This window comes from Patagioenas fasciata, chromosome 5 (assembly GCF_037038585.1).
Source record: "Patagioenas fasciata isolate bPatFas1 chromosome 5, bPatFas1.hap1, whole genome shotgun sequence".
Lineage (NCBI taxonomy): Eukaryota > Metazoa > Chordata > Aves > Columbiformes > Columbidae > Patagioenas > Patagioenas fasciata.
Window position 1 is genome coordinate 11,322,413 of NC_092524.1, and position 17,656 is coordinate 11,340,068.

The 17,656-nt window shown below is 37.4% G+C and overlaps 1 protein-coding gene across 10 annotated transcripts in view; it reads left to right on the top strand.

Moving 5' to 3' along the window:
* The window catches only part of SBF2 (SET binding factor 2), a 268,580-nt gene that overhangs the window by 48,852 nt on the left and 202,072 nt on the right, over positions 1-17,656 (top strand). The window lies entirely within an intron of this gene.

Consider the following 17,656-nt stretch of genomic DNA (forward strand, 5'->3'; position numbering starts at 1 on the left):
TATCTCACTCATCCAGATCGGGGGTTCATTAAACCTACAGCTCTAAAAATCCTGCAGCGAAAGGAAATACTGCGGTCACACTCTGCAAATGAGGTTTCTGAGAACTGAGTGAAACTTACAGTCGTGAACTTCGGAACATGTGGGACAGGATGAGCTGTAGAAGGAGATGGCCTGTAGGAAATGTTGCAATAAAGTCTTTGTGCTGTGGGACAAAGCAGCAGCAGTGGACAAAGGCACTGACTCTTTGCTGAATTTATTCCCCAGATATAGGAGGCTTTTACCAGGGTGATAGCTTGGAACCAGTGCTCAGCTTGTGTCCTCACACGCTGGTGGTGTCTTCTCCAAGGAGAGAGGGGAGGAGATCTTACTCCTCACCATGTGCCCCCTGCTGTAGCAGAGCTTTATGTTATTCACCGGGCACTGGTGTACGCGACTGGTTGCTCGTTTTCTTCAACAGTGTGGTTTTCATTTCTTCATAGTCCAACCTAAGCCGTATGTTTTGGCGGGACGTCACACATTAGTTCCTGGTGTAAGCATTATTTCTGATACACGTGATGGATAGTTACAGCTTTTGCGGTACGCTTGCATAACGCTACATTTGGCAATGTAGTGCTGTGCTGAAACGATGGAAGCTCTTGCTTTCTCTGAAGTGTTCCTACTACTGTTACAACATTATACCACTCTGTATAGCAATTGCTGTTTGCTCTAGCTAGTAATTCTCTACTTAATACAGTCCTAGCCAGCATAGGCTCGATGAGTGCTGATTGAGTTCGGATAAGTGGCTTTTTTATATAGTACACACAGTTGTAGTTCATTAGAAGAGAAATAAATTTTTCATGCCAAGGCTTAGGGGTGTTTTCTTTTTTTAACTGCTCTCTTGGGATCGAACTAGGTGGTTTGATCTTGCCTTAAACAACTGCAAGAGTTTGAGTCATACTGAGATTTATTTTGTCACAAAAATATTCCTTAGTTACTTCAAAGAAAGTATAGTGTCTGACTTCCAGTGATGTTTTGAAACAAATGAGCACAACTTCTCTTAAAACAGTGATGCTTCTGAAGTGATATATCTGTACCCAAATGTTCTTTCGCATTTAATTGTAGGATGTTACTACTACAAGAAATAACTTTATAAAGGAAGATTTTTAAAGGATTTTTCTGTACAAAAACAAACCATTATATTTGTATCAGTTCTCAAATGACTGATTAGGCAAAGCTGTAAAGACTTCAAACTTTCAAAGTAAAATGAAATCGGACCACTTAAAAGTTAAGGACATCTATTCGGCCAGTTGGCAAAATGAAGCCAATTTTGATTTGCTTTCCAGACGTCCTGTTTGACACCTGAAGGGCAGCTTCAATATCATTAAGAAGGTAACAGGCAAACTTTGTTGGGGGGAGAAATGGTAAGAATAGAATAGTTGGCGTAAATGTATATGAGAATGAAGACAGACATTTTTATGAGTAGCACATAGTTCTGTTACTAATTTGAGTTTAAAATCCTTTTAAGTGTGCTTCCTCTCCTTTGAGTAAAGGATCTTTAGGGATTACATAGTTTCGCTGAAATGGAAAAAAAGCGATGATTTGTATCTGAAAAACATGTTAAACTCTTTTCTTTCATGAAGGAAAAAGAGGCCAAAGATTTTCATACCATGAATCATGGAGATCTTCAGCTGATTGTTGGTGAAGATCTCATTGCCCCTTACATCTCCTTTATAAAGTAAATTATTGGCTTGTGAATTTGGACATTTGGATGTCCAAGTTTTTTTTGCCAAATAAATAAGTTTAATCAGATAGTTAACCTTGACAACTAATGGGTGTTATGATCTAATAGTTGTCTTTCATTCATGTTAATAGCATTTTATGGAACAAAGCGGGGGGTAGATAGTGGAAAAGCCCTATGCCTACCCCCACCTGCAACGTTTTAATACTTTAAAATGGAAAATGCCTGTTTGGGACCCCTTGTGATCTCCATAGCTTGTAGGGATGCCGTTAGTCCAAGCTTTAGACAAAAACTAATAGACAAAATCCTCTTTCGCCAATCCTACATGCTCCCCCTCCTGTTGGACTTCAATTCGGGTGGTCAGATTTCTGAGACATAAATTAAGACAATATAGAGACCAGAGTTGTGCAGGTCATTTTGAAGTTAAGTAATAACACTGTAAATCATATTTTTTATTTTGTTGAGCCCAGTTTTGAAAAATGGGCTAACATGGGAAAACTGTGCCTAACGGAGCTGCCCTCAGCTGAGTGAAGAGAGATCATTTTGAGAACATCTTAGATAAGAAAGTTGGTGACCCTATTTCAACTTTTACCCCGACTGTATTTGTAATTTTGTTAGTTTTACGCAAGTATGTCAAGAGTTGGGTCATTATAAAATCTAATTGCAGTTTGAACTTTATGGAAGAGTATTATATTTGGAGTATATATATATATTCTGTATTAAAGGATTAAGAGTTACTTATTGTTTCTATTTTATGTGTTAGCTATGTTCTGGTCTTGTTTAACAAATACATATGTTATTAAAGAAACACATTGTCCAAAATTCAACAGAAGTACATTTTATGAAATGTTACTGAAATCAAGTGTTTTAATTTGTCTTATTAAATAAATTGTGTGTCTTCTGGTTGTCAGTGGTGAGCAAAGCCATGAGCTTCTGTTGAGGGAAAGATACACTGACTGAGATCTGCTGACGGTATCTTCATAGAGCTTCTGCATCTCAGTAAATTACCTAAAGACATTTTTCTTAATTTTACATGCTTTGCATTTGCCATTTTTCTAATAGCTTCACAGCTTTTAACTTTGTTCTGTTTATAACTGAATACAGAAACTTTGAGAAGTGAGCCACCTGCAAATTGCCATGAAACACACCTGAAAATTTTTGTAATGGATTATTAATCATTACAGTAGCTACTAGGGGCCCTAATACTTTTTTACTGTTTGTTGAATTGTGATATAACTGAGAATAAGGTATGTTATTTGTTAATATTATATATCGTACATACTGACTGTTACTTCAAAACCAGTAAGATGCTCTTTGATTTTCTAGAACTTTTGTGGGCTATTCAAGAGGAATATAGGAAACATTTTAAATAATTTCAGCTTAGAACCTGAGCATCCGCAGTTTACTGACAAATAACAGTCTGCAGGTTGCTGACAAATAAATACAAGTCAAGGTGAGTTTTCTCCGGTTTCATGGAAGTAAACCGGCTTTGAGGAGTAATGAGAGATTTATACTCATTCATGAAATTGCTAAAATATTTGGTCCACAAAAGCATTTAAGTCATTGAGTTCCGAAAAAATGCAGTTAGAACATACCAATCTGATAGTTGCCCCTCATAATATTTTAAATGAGCACGTTTGCGTATCCTTCTCCATTGTCTGTTTCAGAGCATTTATTTCAGCGTTACACAGATGCAGCTTAAATTTTAAAATGACCCTCTGAAATCAGTTGAGACATATAGAACAGCTTAAATCAGCATAATTGAACTTCTTGTTATTTCTTGTAGAAAGAATCTTTGAGAGAGTATGTTGTTCCATGAGTTAGCTTTATATTTCTGCATAATTTTCTTATAATCCAATTTTAATTCTGCTATATACCTTTCTACACACCATAATTCGTTACACATCAAAGGAGGAAGCTCTGGTAGGTTATGTTACACTGCACACTCATTTTTGTCCGAGGGCTAAATTAGCTAAACCAACTGTCACCTGTATTACTCAGTGTTGGAAGGCTAATGTGAATTAGGCCAATACCTAGAAATAGATATGTTGTCTTAAGTTTAAACTGGATATAATGAGTTTGTGTAGTTTCTGATTAGCGGGGAAGAAAATTTCCCACTAGAACTGGTGGTACTGGTAGTAGTAGTGTCATTAATTAGTAATTTTCATTTCAAGCCATAGAAAGCAGCTATAGAAAGGAACATGCATTTCTAGACAAGCTAACCACCTATCCAAATAATTACCTAAATGAGAAGTTGTAATTGTAGATTGTAAAAACTGTTATTTAATACAATCCCTTGAAGACAGCTTACATGCATTGTGATACTAAGGTAAGTCCTTCCGAGGAAAGACTGTGTGTCCTTTTGAGATGTGGTAGGATGCCTGCTCTGTCTGGAGAAGGAGTTGGTGGTGTTGGAATGAGCTTATTACTGCTGTGTGTAGAACCTTGTCTTTGCTGTAGATCTCAGCATTTCTGCACCTTTGAGCAGCTTCAGATATGAACTCTTAAACAGACATGAAGTGTCTTTTATGAAATACTGGATTCAACTTTCAAATTCTGACTGACCTGAGACCTGACATATGAAAAAAATCAAATGAGAGTAAGAAATGGTATTTATGTATTTTCAAAGTATATCTGTATTTTGACCAACCTGGTGAAAATCAACTTTGTAGTCCTGTACAGATTTCCACTCTGAGATCTTCAGTGAATATACACTGCTGTTGGAGTTTCACAATGGGGTCAGGGAGAAGAAAGCTGTCAAAAAAACCAAACAAACTCAAAACCCAACTAATTTGTCTTCAGGGTTGCATTGAAAAACAAAATTTCTGTCAGTGAATTGAAGACATTTTATGTTAAGCTGGATTTTAAAGTAGTGAACTCCTAAACTATTAGAGATTCCCAGTACAGAGTCTCTGAAAAATCACTACATATGCTGTCAAAAGTAATACTTTTAAAATGCAAATGCTAATCACTTAGTGTTATTTTTGCTTTACTGCTTTGGTGTATGGGATCTTTTTAGGGAAAAAAAAAAAATCAGATACTTGAACATTTTTACTAGTTGTTTTAAATAAGACGTAAGAGACAAACGAGGTTGCAGATTAGCCAGCTAAGGCCTGAAGTGATTAAAGTTTTAAGGGGGTTAATCTTTAAATGCTTCAGTCTTAGCTAGCTGATCTGTAAGCCAATTTTTCTGCAACATTGATGCTTTTAACGACCTGAATAAAGGGTTGTCTGCAGCATCCATTTAGCCTTCAGTGCACTTAGTCAGCTGCAGAGATTTTGGTTTTGTGAGGTTTTTTCCTCTTTCCCCTCAAACTTTTTTTACCTTTCAAAAATCATTACATATGTACTTATTTAATGAACAACTGCATGACAGAGCTCAGTGTAGCACTTAATGCATTGTGTTCTCTTTCGTCCTCCTTATGTTGAAGTACTGGTGCTTTCAGCAGTTAGTAGGAAACAGATGATAGCAAAAGTGCGGCTAACTTTTTTATTGGACTTCTATTATGGACTCCGTTTATATTCATTTAACTTGTCTATATTAGCCTCCAGTGGAAATCCTAGAGTGCTGTAAATGTGTTGTATTTTACAGTGTTGTCTCTGCTGTGCTGTAAAATAGTTATATTCTGGTTTTAGAATCCCACTGCTTTTACTGAGTGCATTTTAGCTCCTGGATTTTGTAGACTAGTGTGGTAAAATAATGTGATATTGAAACTGAAGGACTTGCAGGTAGTCCTTGTCTAGAAAAACTTGAATAAATACTGCAAAAGCGTGTAGTTAATATTTTCTCTTTCGTTCTTGTTGTTTTCAATTGGAGGGAAAAAAAAAAGAAGAAAAATGGAACACTTTTAATACAGTCAATATTTCTAGTAAAAATAGGAAAATAATGAAGTGACACCTATATTTGGAATTTCAAATCTGTAATCTTTCCATGGAGGTTATTAAAGGTAGAGGGTACTGAAGTGTAATCTTTTTTATAACTATGAAGGTGTTTCAAGAGACCTTTTTTAATTTGCTGCTGAAAGAAGTTTTAAGTTAAATTATACTTAGGTCTTCTGGAGGAGAAAACCATTTTTATAAGCTTCCTTAAGAAAGGCGGATGTTTTTAGAATCATAGAATGACTTGGGTTAGTTTTCTTCATTCTTGGTATCTGTCATCTCCACAAATAATACTTGGCTGCTTAAGATGGTCTTTTCCACCTAAGCTCTGGGTGGGATTCAGTATCTGTATTACCTCTGCATAAGTTTGTCTCATCTTTAAAATGAGAGGAAAGACTGCAACACAAACATTTATTAGTCTCCGCTTTGGGGGTTTTTGTGTAACAATCAAGGAGAGGAGATTCTGAGACCCACAGTTAAGTCAAGTGGTGTTTTAACATTGACAAAGCTCTGTGGGTATCTTGGTATTTTCAGCGTGTAGCTAATATACTTGGTCTGTGAGAAGTCTTCTGGAGGCCCTGCTTCTCCTGAAGGTCCTGAAATTTTGATTATTAAATGGTTTGGGGTGGTTGTGTTTTGTGTGTGTGGTCATTGTTGTTATTGCTGTTTTTGAGGGGGCTTTTTGTGTGTGTTGTTTTTTTTTTTTTAACATTGTTTGTTTAATGGATAATAGATAATGGAGGTATGCATGGAATGCAGTGATGCAAATGTGATTGTGATTATGCTTCATTTCAATACTGTTACCATGATGGAACCATATTAGTATCATCATTCTTAGTCTCTGAATTCCCGCTCGTGTGGGTGCTGGAGAATGATCTGTAGTTCTTCCCCTCAGCGGTCCCATCTGCCTAAGTCCAGCCCATCTAGAGTTGTGTTTTTGCACAGATGCGGTGTTTTTATCTGCCCCTGTGCTTCTCTGAGACTTGAGAAGCAGGATCATGGAGCATTCTTTGTGCTCTTCAGTTTCACAGGATGCAAGTCAAGAGTGTATAATACCCTTCCAATAAATGGTTTTGTGGCTAGTTTGTCTCAGTAAGAATTTTTTCCCTATAGGTTTATCCTCCTATCTGTATGTACTCAGTGTGAACATATAAACAGTTGTGAATATCTTTCATGCTTATTTAGAGGAACTAAGAAATAATCAAGACTAAAGAGGGAGAGAGTAATGAAACTCAAACACATGGTATGAAAATATCTCCAGAAATTGAAACTGAGGAGCAGAAATCATTATGTTTGATTTTTTTGAGATGAAAAAGTATGAACAAAATTTTATTTCTTTTTTAAAAATTCTTTTAATTACTGGAAGGCCACAATAAGGTCTCCCCAGAGCTTTCTTTTTTCTAGGCTGAACAACCCCAACTCTCTCAGCCTGTCCTCACCACAGAGCTGTTCAGCCTCTGATCATTTCTGTGGCTCCTCTGGCCCCTCTCCAACAGGTCCATGTCTGTGCTGTGCTGAGGAACCAGAGCTGGATGCAGCACTGCAGGTGGGGTCTCACCAGAGCAGAGCAGAGGGGCAGAATCACCTCGCTGAGCTGCTGGCCGTTCTTCTTTTGGAGCAGCCCAAGATACGACTGACCCTTCTGGGCTGCAAGTGCACATTGCTGGCTCATGTCCCATGTTTCTTCCCCCAGGACCCCCAAGTCCTCCTCCGCAGGGCTGCTCTCAGTCCCTTCATCCCCCAGCCTGGATTGATAGCCTGGGTTGATAAAATGCCCATGTTTTGTTTCAGCTCATTATTACAGAAAATTATTTGTCAGCCTTCTGTAAGAAATTAGAACTTTTTTTACGCTCGAAGTACTGTAATTTAGGCATTTTTTTGACGTAAGTTTCGGGGGGGGGGGGGGGTGTTTGTTTGTTTTGTTTTTTCTGTGTGTTTGTGCAAGGAGCTGAGGATTTGTGTGGTTTTGGAGAGTGCCAGAAAGGAAGACTGTTGTCTATTGAATTTATAACTATATATCCAGTTGTCACAAAGCTGTCCTGTCTAAAGAGTTCTGTGAAGGAGCAGAAAGGCAGATAATGTGCATCTAATCAAATACAGTCTATTGGGCTGAATACAAGATTGTGAAATTTGAACTGGACTATTGAATGTGTTCTGGGAATCCAGAAATAGTTTATTTGTGAAGTTGATTCCTATGACTATAAATCAGTTTGGAATATTTTCTAATAGTTCAAGAAAACAGACTAATGGAAAATAAAGGCTATTTTACTTTTTTTTTCTGAACAAATTTGTTAATAGTTTGTGTTTTGTTAAAGCTGATACAGTTCATGCTGGGAATTTTTCTTTGGTAGCACTTGTAAATCGTGGTATTTCCCCAACTCCTCCATTTGACCAGCTTTTAAATTTGTACTCTATATGTATTTTCTTATGTTTGATGGAGGTTTCTTCTGCTGGTTTAAATCATCTCAGCAGTTTTATAGCTTGACTTCTTAAACTTGACAATTTCATGATGCCTTTATACAGTATAAGTGCTTATTCATAATATATTATCAAAGGTGTTTCCTAGTTGTGTTCATTAAAAAGAAAGAGCAGTAATAAATAGAGAACCCTTCACAATTTTGCATATTCTGTGTGGTGCAGCTCCTTGTATTGGTCTTTGTATTATCCGGTTAGAAGCCAAACAGAAGCACTGGTGCAGAGGCTTTGCTGTTCCAGATCGTGTAGCTCCTGTTTGGTGGTGATTAAGCATCAAAAGGAGTTGAATTTATAAATCCTGACATTGAAGATGTTGGTTGGTTTGTTTGTTTATAAAGCAAAGACTATTTAATAATGTTTCATTATGGCGTGTTGATGCCGTCTTTTGACTAATCCCATGGAGTTGGCAAAACCTCTTTCAGATCTTTCAGTTTTTATTGTACAGCTGGTTTAGACTTTTGTCTGTTTCCTAATAACATGTTGTTTTCTTTTGTACAAAGCCTGGTATTTGTGGATGGAAAAAGGAAAAGTTTATGAATAAAATTGCAGTTTAGAAGCTAGAAAAGGGAGCCAGGCTATTTAGATGTCCCTCTTCCCCCTGTATTATTCTTTAATAATAAGGTCTTTAACTTCTGGTGTGATTCTGATACCTTGATTTTAGTAAGGACTTGGCAAATGCCTATAAGAATTTTAATGAAGAAACCTCCTTATTTTAAGGAAAAATCAATAAATAGTAATTTTAGGGAGTTTGCTTTTGATCATAGTAAAGTAGAAGAGTAAAGAAATAATGTATGTTTATAGGCAAAATGCAATTTGTTTTAAGGGGAAGAAGAAAAATATAAATATATTCAGATCTGTTTTGTAAGCGCTTATTTTAGGGCTAGTCACTGATGCAGAAGTTTTGTCTTTATATTGAAATTGTCCCGAGTGGGGATCTACCATAAGCGTGGCTTCTTATAGTGAGTTCTGAGTATGGCACCAGTATTGCAGAACCAGTAATTTTGTCAGTGGTTTACCTGGACTTGTCCTTGCAAAACCTTTCCTGCTTTCTCTGTCTTCATTGCCCTGTCAATGTCAGAAATAAACTGATGCAGGCCAACACCTTCAGAAGTGCAAATTTGTAAGAGGAGGGTGTTAATGCTGCAGTCTGGTCCGTGAGGTGTTAGAGCCTTTTCTAATGTTGCTGGGAGACACCTCTCTCAGGTAGGTTTAGTTCCAGTGTCTTTACATTTTTCAAAGCCATGTTGTCAAAAAATCATTTGAACGGGTGCTTTTATTTAGCTGTAATGGACACCAGGCTAAACTAAAAATGAGTTTTATTTCTGTATTGCCAATAGAGTAATAAAAAGATCCGTAGTGTGGATCTTTGAAGCTCCAACTCTCAGATTTGGAGATAAGGCAGTTCAGGCTTCAGTTGTGGTTAATGCTACTTGTGTGATGATCCTTTTATGGTTTGTAGCTCCTTCTCAGCCTGCAACTCATTAAATCTGAGCTACAGAGTGAGCTGTAGGCAAAGAGGAAGAATGCTGATACCCAAATCTTCTTTTAAATGGCTTTTGGACCTTATTCTCATGGGTGTCCCTGACTGCATGTCACAAATCTTGCAGGTTTTAATGCAAATAGAGAAGATAAGAAATGACAACTCCCATCACCTTCTGTACAAGGGCCCGTATCCCAACTGTCTTTGTTTTGATCTGACTCCTACCAAAATTATTCGTTTCTGCATCTTTTTTGTTTCTTGTAGCAACTGTTTTCCCTTGAGGGTAAAGAAAAAGTGGGGAGACTTTGAAATATCACCTATACTCTGTGTGTTTCCCTGACATAAAAATATTACAGTACCTGTCTCTGTTTTGTGTGACTTTGAGGAAAAAAGCAGCAAACTGACACAAAACCACCAACAAAAACAAAACCCAGACAAAACTCCTGTGCTTGTTAAAAGCATAAACTTGATCATTATGTCGTGGTCCTGAGGCAAATTTTGTTTCCCTCCCCATATTTTTGGATTTATGTATCTAACTAACGTACTACTGATGATTTTGGAGAAACTTTTCTGTCTAGGTTGTGTCATACAGGTGTCCCCAAACTCATTGCTTATCTTTTCCTTGCACTGGCTGGTTTCTTAACCTTCATGAGATACCATCTTCGGTTTATGTCACCAAAAGGGGACACGAAAACCAGATCACACTCAGGTACCGAACAGGTTTTCAGTTATCCTCAAGTCAAAAAGTCTTTGTTCCTTTTTGTTGAAGGTATATATATTCTGACTTGAGTCTTTGCCAAATTACTTGAACTAAAGCAACCAGTATATACATAAAATTAGGAATAAAGCAATTTTAATGTAATAAATAATGTGTAATAACACTCCCTGCCCCCAGAGAAAACGATCTTCTGTTTTACTGAACTGTTAATATTCGTGTTGTCATTCTGCAATAAATTGTGGGGAATTTAATATAAGAACCGGCTTAAACTTCCTGGTCCCTCCCCGCGTGCCCTGTCTCCATGTCTTCAGAACTTAAAGGTGTAGCCCTTTACCTAAGTAAAGGCAATTAAACCTAAACCCATTCTAGTATGTCTCTAAAACAAACTGGAGGGACAAGGTCAGATTATATAATTACTTTGTGTAGATTGATGCAGTACATTACACTGCTTTTAGTATTAAAAATGCCCAATGCAATTATGATTTTGATGCTTTATCTTAGGCTTACCTGTGAGCTAGGAGTGCAGGAAACATTCTTTTATTCTAGAAAATATAAATAAATTCAAAATGTTGGTCCGAGAGCGAATATCTGCTTTTGTAATTTACCGAAATGTCTACGCTATAATGTAATATTTTAAAAACAAGTAATATTCCCCTTCTGTAAGTGGCATACACAAAATCGACCTCACTTCATTTTTAACTCTATTGTTTCCTTTTCCATGTGCTTTACAGCATGTGGACAAGAGAGATGTTCATTAAAATCATGGCTTATAATCTTAGAATGAAGAATGAATTAGATTTAATATCAAAATACTGGGATAAGAAGTGGGTACTAAAGTTACAGTGTGCATTTGTGACCTCCATGTTTTTAACATTCTTCGAATACCAGATTTGTCTAGTTCTCGGCATCACCTCATGATTATTTGCTATAACTGCATACCAGAAAAGCTTATTTCACAATGATTTTCCTTCATTCCTGCCCAGTAATATACTTGTAGAGACTTGTTGGCATTTGCAATTTTTAAGATTTGTTGTTAGACCATTTTTGTATCTGTTTCATGTCTTGTATATTGAATTTGATCTCCTTCTCTCAAGTAATGGAGGAATTGGCAAGATCTCTCGAAGAGTGGGTGGAGAGGACATTCTCCCCCAAGTCCTCTCCCCAATATAGATATTTTGCTTTTATGACCAGTGTGTGTTAGCAGCACCAACTTCTGTAGGAAAAGCTTTTCAGTATCCACAGTGAGTTACCATATTTGCACCGAGTAACAAAAACTGCTTGGAAAATCACTCGCTGGTTTTGGTTATAGCATTTATATAAGTATGTCTGCAAAGTTTTCTGTTTTGAAATTCAAGATTTGATTCTTGTTCACTGTGATCAATACTATTACTTGAAAGGATGTGTTTTGCTCATTTCATATCCAAATGCCTTTCCTCTGAAAGATAAGCAACATTTCCGACTGTGTAGTTGGAAAACTATTTGGGAATATTGTAATGAATATCTGCGATTTTATTCTTGGGAAATACAATTGTGAAAATCTCACATGAATTGGGAAACTGTTTCCAATTTATATAACCGAAGAGATATTAAGTGAATGGGGATCTGTTAAATAACAATCATTTTGTCAAGTTCGATCAGACTTGAAAGATGGTTGCTGTTAGTTTTTTGTAACGGTATGCCGCCGCTAAAGAGAGAAAGTGCTTGAGTTATTTTGAATGTGCCTGAGAAACGTATTGCAGTTATAAATTCTGTAGAATCATATGTGATTAATAAATACTTAAATACGTTCAGTTGGGTTTAAGGCGAAGGCATATCAGCATTAGATTTTGTTTATTCTGGCTGTCACAAAGATAATTTTGTGTGTATTTTGTGTGGCAAAGGTTAAGCAGCTAGCATTCAGTTAAGTGTTCAATAATGTTTTCCAAAACGTTTCAGTTTTCTTCCAAGGTGAACAATGATATAATTAAGGAAAATATAATGGAATGTCAGATTATTGTGCTGACTCTGGCTTTAGACTGCAAGAAGTGTAGTGATGTTGTGGAAGAGTTCTGCTAAAACCACTCAACTCCTCGGTCCCTGACTTCAGGCTGTGAATTGATAGAGATAACTGAAGTAGGTTGGTTTTATTGAACCATTCCTTGGGTTGTTAAAATGGGAAGGCAGAAGCAGTTTGACAAAAAACCCCTAAGAGACTATTGAAAGGCTTCAGGTGCACCTTGTCTTTCAAAATTTACCTTTAAGCTGGCAGGAACACTTCAGAATTCCAGAAAATGAGATCCTTTTGACTGGTGTCTCCTTCCTTTTTCAACCTGTTTTTGTAGGAACAGCAAGCGCCTTACATTGACACAAGTATTTTTTAACAGTCTGTATTTGTAATCAGATGATGATGAAAAAAGATGTTAGAAATGGTTAAATGGGCAGGAGTATCTGGTGGGATGTTTTATGTTTTTTTTGATGAAACATTTTGAGATTATCAGCCACTGAATAGGCATCTTTTCTAAGTATCTTAATTTCATTTGTTAAATGCATAGATGTGATCTATACCGAAGCGTTTTAAGGTGTGTAGTATGGGATAATAATGACATACTTCTCGTATTATTAAGGTGTGTCATTATTACAGCATATGCACACCCTCATGTCTTACTGTTTAACTATGATAGTGCATATAAGCTTTCCTTTTAAAGTATTAAATTACTGTGATGAGTTAAGTAACAGCATATTTAGGTACATTATTTTACCTATTATGGATGATACCTTACTCGTGGGTTGCAAAAGCAATACTCCAGTGGAAACCTTAATTAAATTTGGGACTGAATTTAGTAGTGGTTTCTAAAGTGTGTTCAAAGAAGGAAACTTAATGACTCTTGTCTCTTCAGATAATCAATTTTAAGTGTGACAGAAAAGAAAGCACCTTTTCAATGTTAGTTTCACAGTGTTTTGTGTCTTGCGCTGTATGAAATAAGACTGGAGTGATCCTGAGTCATCCAACATTTTGCTTTAATATGAGTTACCCCCTTCTTGAGGTTTTCTTGTTTGGGAGAGCGAGGTTGTTCTCTGACCCACGGTGAGAGGAGAAAGCAAACTACCTCACTTCAACTTCAATGCAGAAATACATAAACAAGATGTGCGAAGTGCAGCTGCATATTTCAGACCCCAGTAAGAGGGAGTGCTGATAAAATGTATGCTTCTTGCTGAGACAGCTTTAGGATGGCTTGCTGTTCAAATTTCAAGCTAGTGGCAAAAAGCTGACCGTACAATTTCTGCAGTTGTATATTCTGTGTCTGTATGTGTTGCCTTCCACTTGTCTGAAGTATCTGCTTGACTGCTGTGGGCACCATATGAATTTTGGAAATCTGTGTCTTAAACATGAATTTTAGCAGTGTAACAGGTAAAAAGGTTTAGGTCTATTGATGTTATGCTGTCGATAGTTGAGCCACTTTCCATGATTGTGTAAGGTTTATGGGAAGATGCTGAAAACCACGTCTTGGCTTCATGAGCCTCTTGTGATAATTACATTGAATAGCAATGGAAATACTGATACCCAAGATCAGAATAAAAGTTGATCAAGCTTATTGTCCAGAATCCAACAGGAGTCGGTGCAGATGGTTTGGGGAGGAGTGTAAGATACTACGAGATGACACATTGTTGCTTCTTTGGATAAATACACTGGCATATGCTGTTCCAGGTCTCAAAGGCTTCCACAATGACAGGACACGTTTGGGGTAACGGGTGTGCTCGGTCCCCAGGAGCTTCTCCCTTATTTCTTTGTCTGGGAGTTTTTAAGCCCATTATTGTTTTGCCTTTCATAACAATCCATGGCAAGGTGTTCTGTAGTTTCGCTAGGTTTTGTGAAAGACTGCGTGTGTTTTATACCTACACATGATCACTTTGTATAATGTTGTCTATTTAATTTTCATGAGGAATAATAAATTATTCTGTATTTTAAATTTTATAATGTTGATGCTGTTAATAAGTATGTAGATGTCTGTTCCGTTCCTGTCCTGGAGGATATTTTTTCCAAGATGCAGAAGCCCCTCTGATACACTCTTTCCTTGTACAGAAGCTCTTCCAAGCCTCTGGATACTGTTTCTTCTGTGTCTTTCAGTTGGAATGTATCTTATTTTGAACTTCAGGGCCCAAAATGGCAAATCTTAAGGTCTGTGTGTACCTCCCAGTGATGCTTTGTTACCCATTTACTTGGTATTGAGACCCTTTCACATACTGTCACAAAATATTTTAGCATTAACTGCACCAAATACTTTATCTTAGATAGACTTGACCGATTTACTGTTGAACCTTTTTGATATGTTCAGAAATTGTCTGCAGAAAACAAAAAAACCATATGTCAGTCAGCCCCTACCACATATGCACAGATCCCAGAGGGACCCCAGATCTGAGGGACATGGTTTAGAGGTGAACGTGACAGTGCTAGGTTAATGCTTGGACTCGATCTTTAGGTTTTTCCAACCAAAACGATTCTATGATTCCAGAATATTGTTTCTAATATGCCTCCATTGGGAAAACCAACCTTTTATTCCTACTTTAAAAAACTGGTTATTAGTCCAGACGTGAACTATTATCATATACCACGGCAGCTTAGCTTGAGACTTTTTGGTGAATGTTCTTAATGAAAGATTTTTTTTAAAGTGAACTATATTGTTGTATTGAGTGCATCCATTTGCTTTTCTTGGTGAACTGTTAATAAATAGACAACTTATGATCTTGGTGCATAGAAGCCTTTCTGATCCTTTTCCAGTATAATTTGTTTTATCTCTAGAGTTAAGTGTTTTGTAATTTGACATTTTCTATGAGTTTGCTACATGTAGTGCAAAAATTTTGGATAACTTCAATGTTTTTTAAAAGGAGATGAAACATTTGCCCATCTTCCAGTAACTTGCTATCCTCTCCAGGGGTACCAAGTGAAAACCACAATTAATAGCTGTCTAACTACGTCTTTCCTTTACACAGAACTTTTGAAAGAGTACTCACAGTGCCTGGTGGTTTGATACTTTCATTTTCATTTTCTGAAATATTCTCTATCTTCCCCTCCAAAACACGGTTTTATTCTGGGAACTTCCCCAGGCACCTCTCTAGGGAGCAATAATGTAGAGAATTCTTACTGGGGTTTTTTAGAGCTCTTGATAAATCTTCAAGTGATCATTTTACCTTTGTCCTTATTTTATCCATTGTCCTCAACAGTTTTTACAAACTTTCTATTTCTGATGCATTTTGAAACATATTTTAGTTGTCATTTTCATTCCACCAAATTTCTCAATTAGTTTGATTTGTAGTTTTACATTTAACTTGCTGGAGTTTATGCTTACTTTTGCTTTCCTCAACTTGGACAAGGCTTTTTTCTTTTCCGGATGGTTAATTGTACTGTTTTCAAAAAGAAATTTTGGCTACTGTGTGATATTAGGAAAGCAAGTTTTTTTTTTCTGAAAATACATAGAGTATCAGATTCGCAAGAATGGGATTCCATGTGCATCTCTTGAAATGCACCCTGACCTCAACAGACTTCACCATCATCCCCACTTCTTTAGGAACTGTCACATCTACATGAGGTTTATCTCATTGACATCCAATAAACAAATTGCCACACGTTCCTGCTGGTATCTGTTATATTCCAACCCCCCTGTTTCAGAGCCTGCTTTTCTGTACAAGCTGGATTCATTGCTGCTGTGGGGGTGTCTTCTGCTGAAAGAGGTCCAAGACCACCACTGTGTAGGTCCTGTCTTAGAGTAAAGCTCTCTTGATGTGAGACTTCTCTGTCCTGAGAAAGACAGAGGCTTGAAGTGGGACTATTCTGTGTGGGGTTGTTGGCCCAGTGTGGTCTGCTGGGCCTGCTGCTCTCCTGGCCAAGACACCACTGTGCCGTGTTCGCAGGAACAACCAGGGGAGCTGTGTGGAATGCCTTCTTGGAGCCTGGGATCATAGAATCATGGAATAGTTTGGGTTGGAAGGACCTTCAAAGGTCATCTAGTCCTACCCCCCTGCCAGTGAGCAGGAACATCTTCAACTAGACCAGGTTGCTCAGAGCCCCGTCCAGCCTGGCCTTGAATATCTCCAGGGATGGGACATCAACGACTTCTCTGGGCAACCTGGGACAGTGTTTCACTACCCTCACCATGAAATACTTCTTACTTGTGTCTGTCCTGAATCTCCCCTCTTTTAGCTTAAAACCATTACCCCTTGTCCTATCACAACAGACCCTGCTAGACAAATGCTTATTCTGGATGCTGACCTTTCAGCTCTTACATGCTTACTGTCATTTTTTCTTAACTTTTTGGTTGATATTTGATGCAGGAACATGTAATAAAAAAAATGTTTAAAAGTTGAGAAGAATGAGTTTTAATGAGTTTACCAAGCAGGGGTTTTGACTCCGAAGTTTCCAACCAAGTTGCCAAGAGTGTGCTCCCCTGAGCCTGCAGCCAGCTCACTCGTGTTGATTTGGAACAGAGCTCTGGAGCTTGTGGTGCTTTTCACTGCTTGAATTTTCCTCTGGAGGAACGGTTTTGAAATTCCCATACCAAACCTACTGTTTGTGATTATCTTTCCTCTTTGAAACTAGTTTGTGTATGTTTTCACTGCACGTTTTATATTTGTAATATGTTTACCTTTTCTTCAGGTTTACTTGAAAATAATGTACCTCTCCTGAAAACACCTGAGGTGTTTTGCTCAGATATGTGTTTCAGGTATTTCAGTAAAGATCTCTTCAACGAAGAAATATCTAAGACATTTTCATACCAAAGTGTTAAGACCATCCTTGGCACTGTTAAGCTTGAGTGCTTTTCTTAGGACTTGTTCATAGATCATTTTTGGGATACCGCCGTGCCATTAGAAGTGGGTACAGCCTAGTGTACCTGGAACTCTTCCATCAGCTCTTTGAACTGCAGACCAGCCATACTGTCATACTCTTAAGTAAACTGGCAGATGCCAGCAAGCTTGCGTGTTGATTTGCTTTGGTTTTATTTTTAGTGATATTAATAGGAACTGATACTGCAACCGTAAGGTTTCTGCTTATTGTAATCTTAGCACTGAGTAATTCCTAATAAGAAGAGCAGCCCAAATCTGAATGTGTGGTTCTAGTTTAAATTACAAAATACTTGAGTCTGTATTACTTAGCTCAGCATTAAGTGTTGATATGTGGAATATGTTAAAAGAATTCATAGTTCTTGGTTGGCAGATTCTAACATATGTCTTTCAGCCAGGAGGATTTTTCTTCTTAGTTTTAAAAATAAATAAAGGGAAAGATCCAGACAGGACATTTTTTACTTTGTATGTACAAGCTGTTTAGGAGAGTCACAGTATTAGAAGTGACCCTTGAACATTCTGTATGACATCCTAGGTAGGTTAGAGGAAAATCCCCTACAAGACCAACCAATGC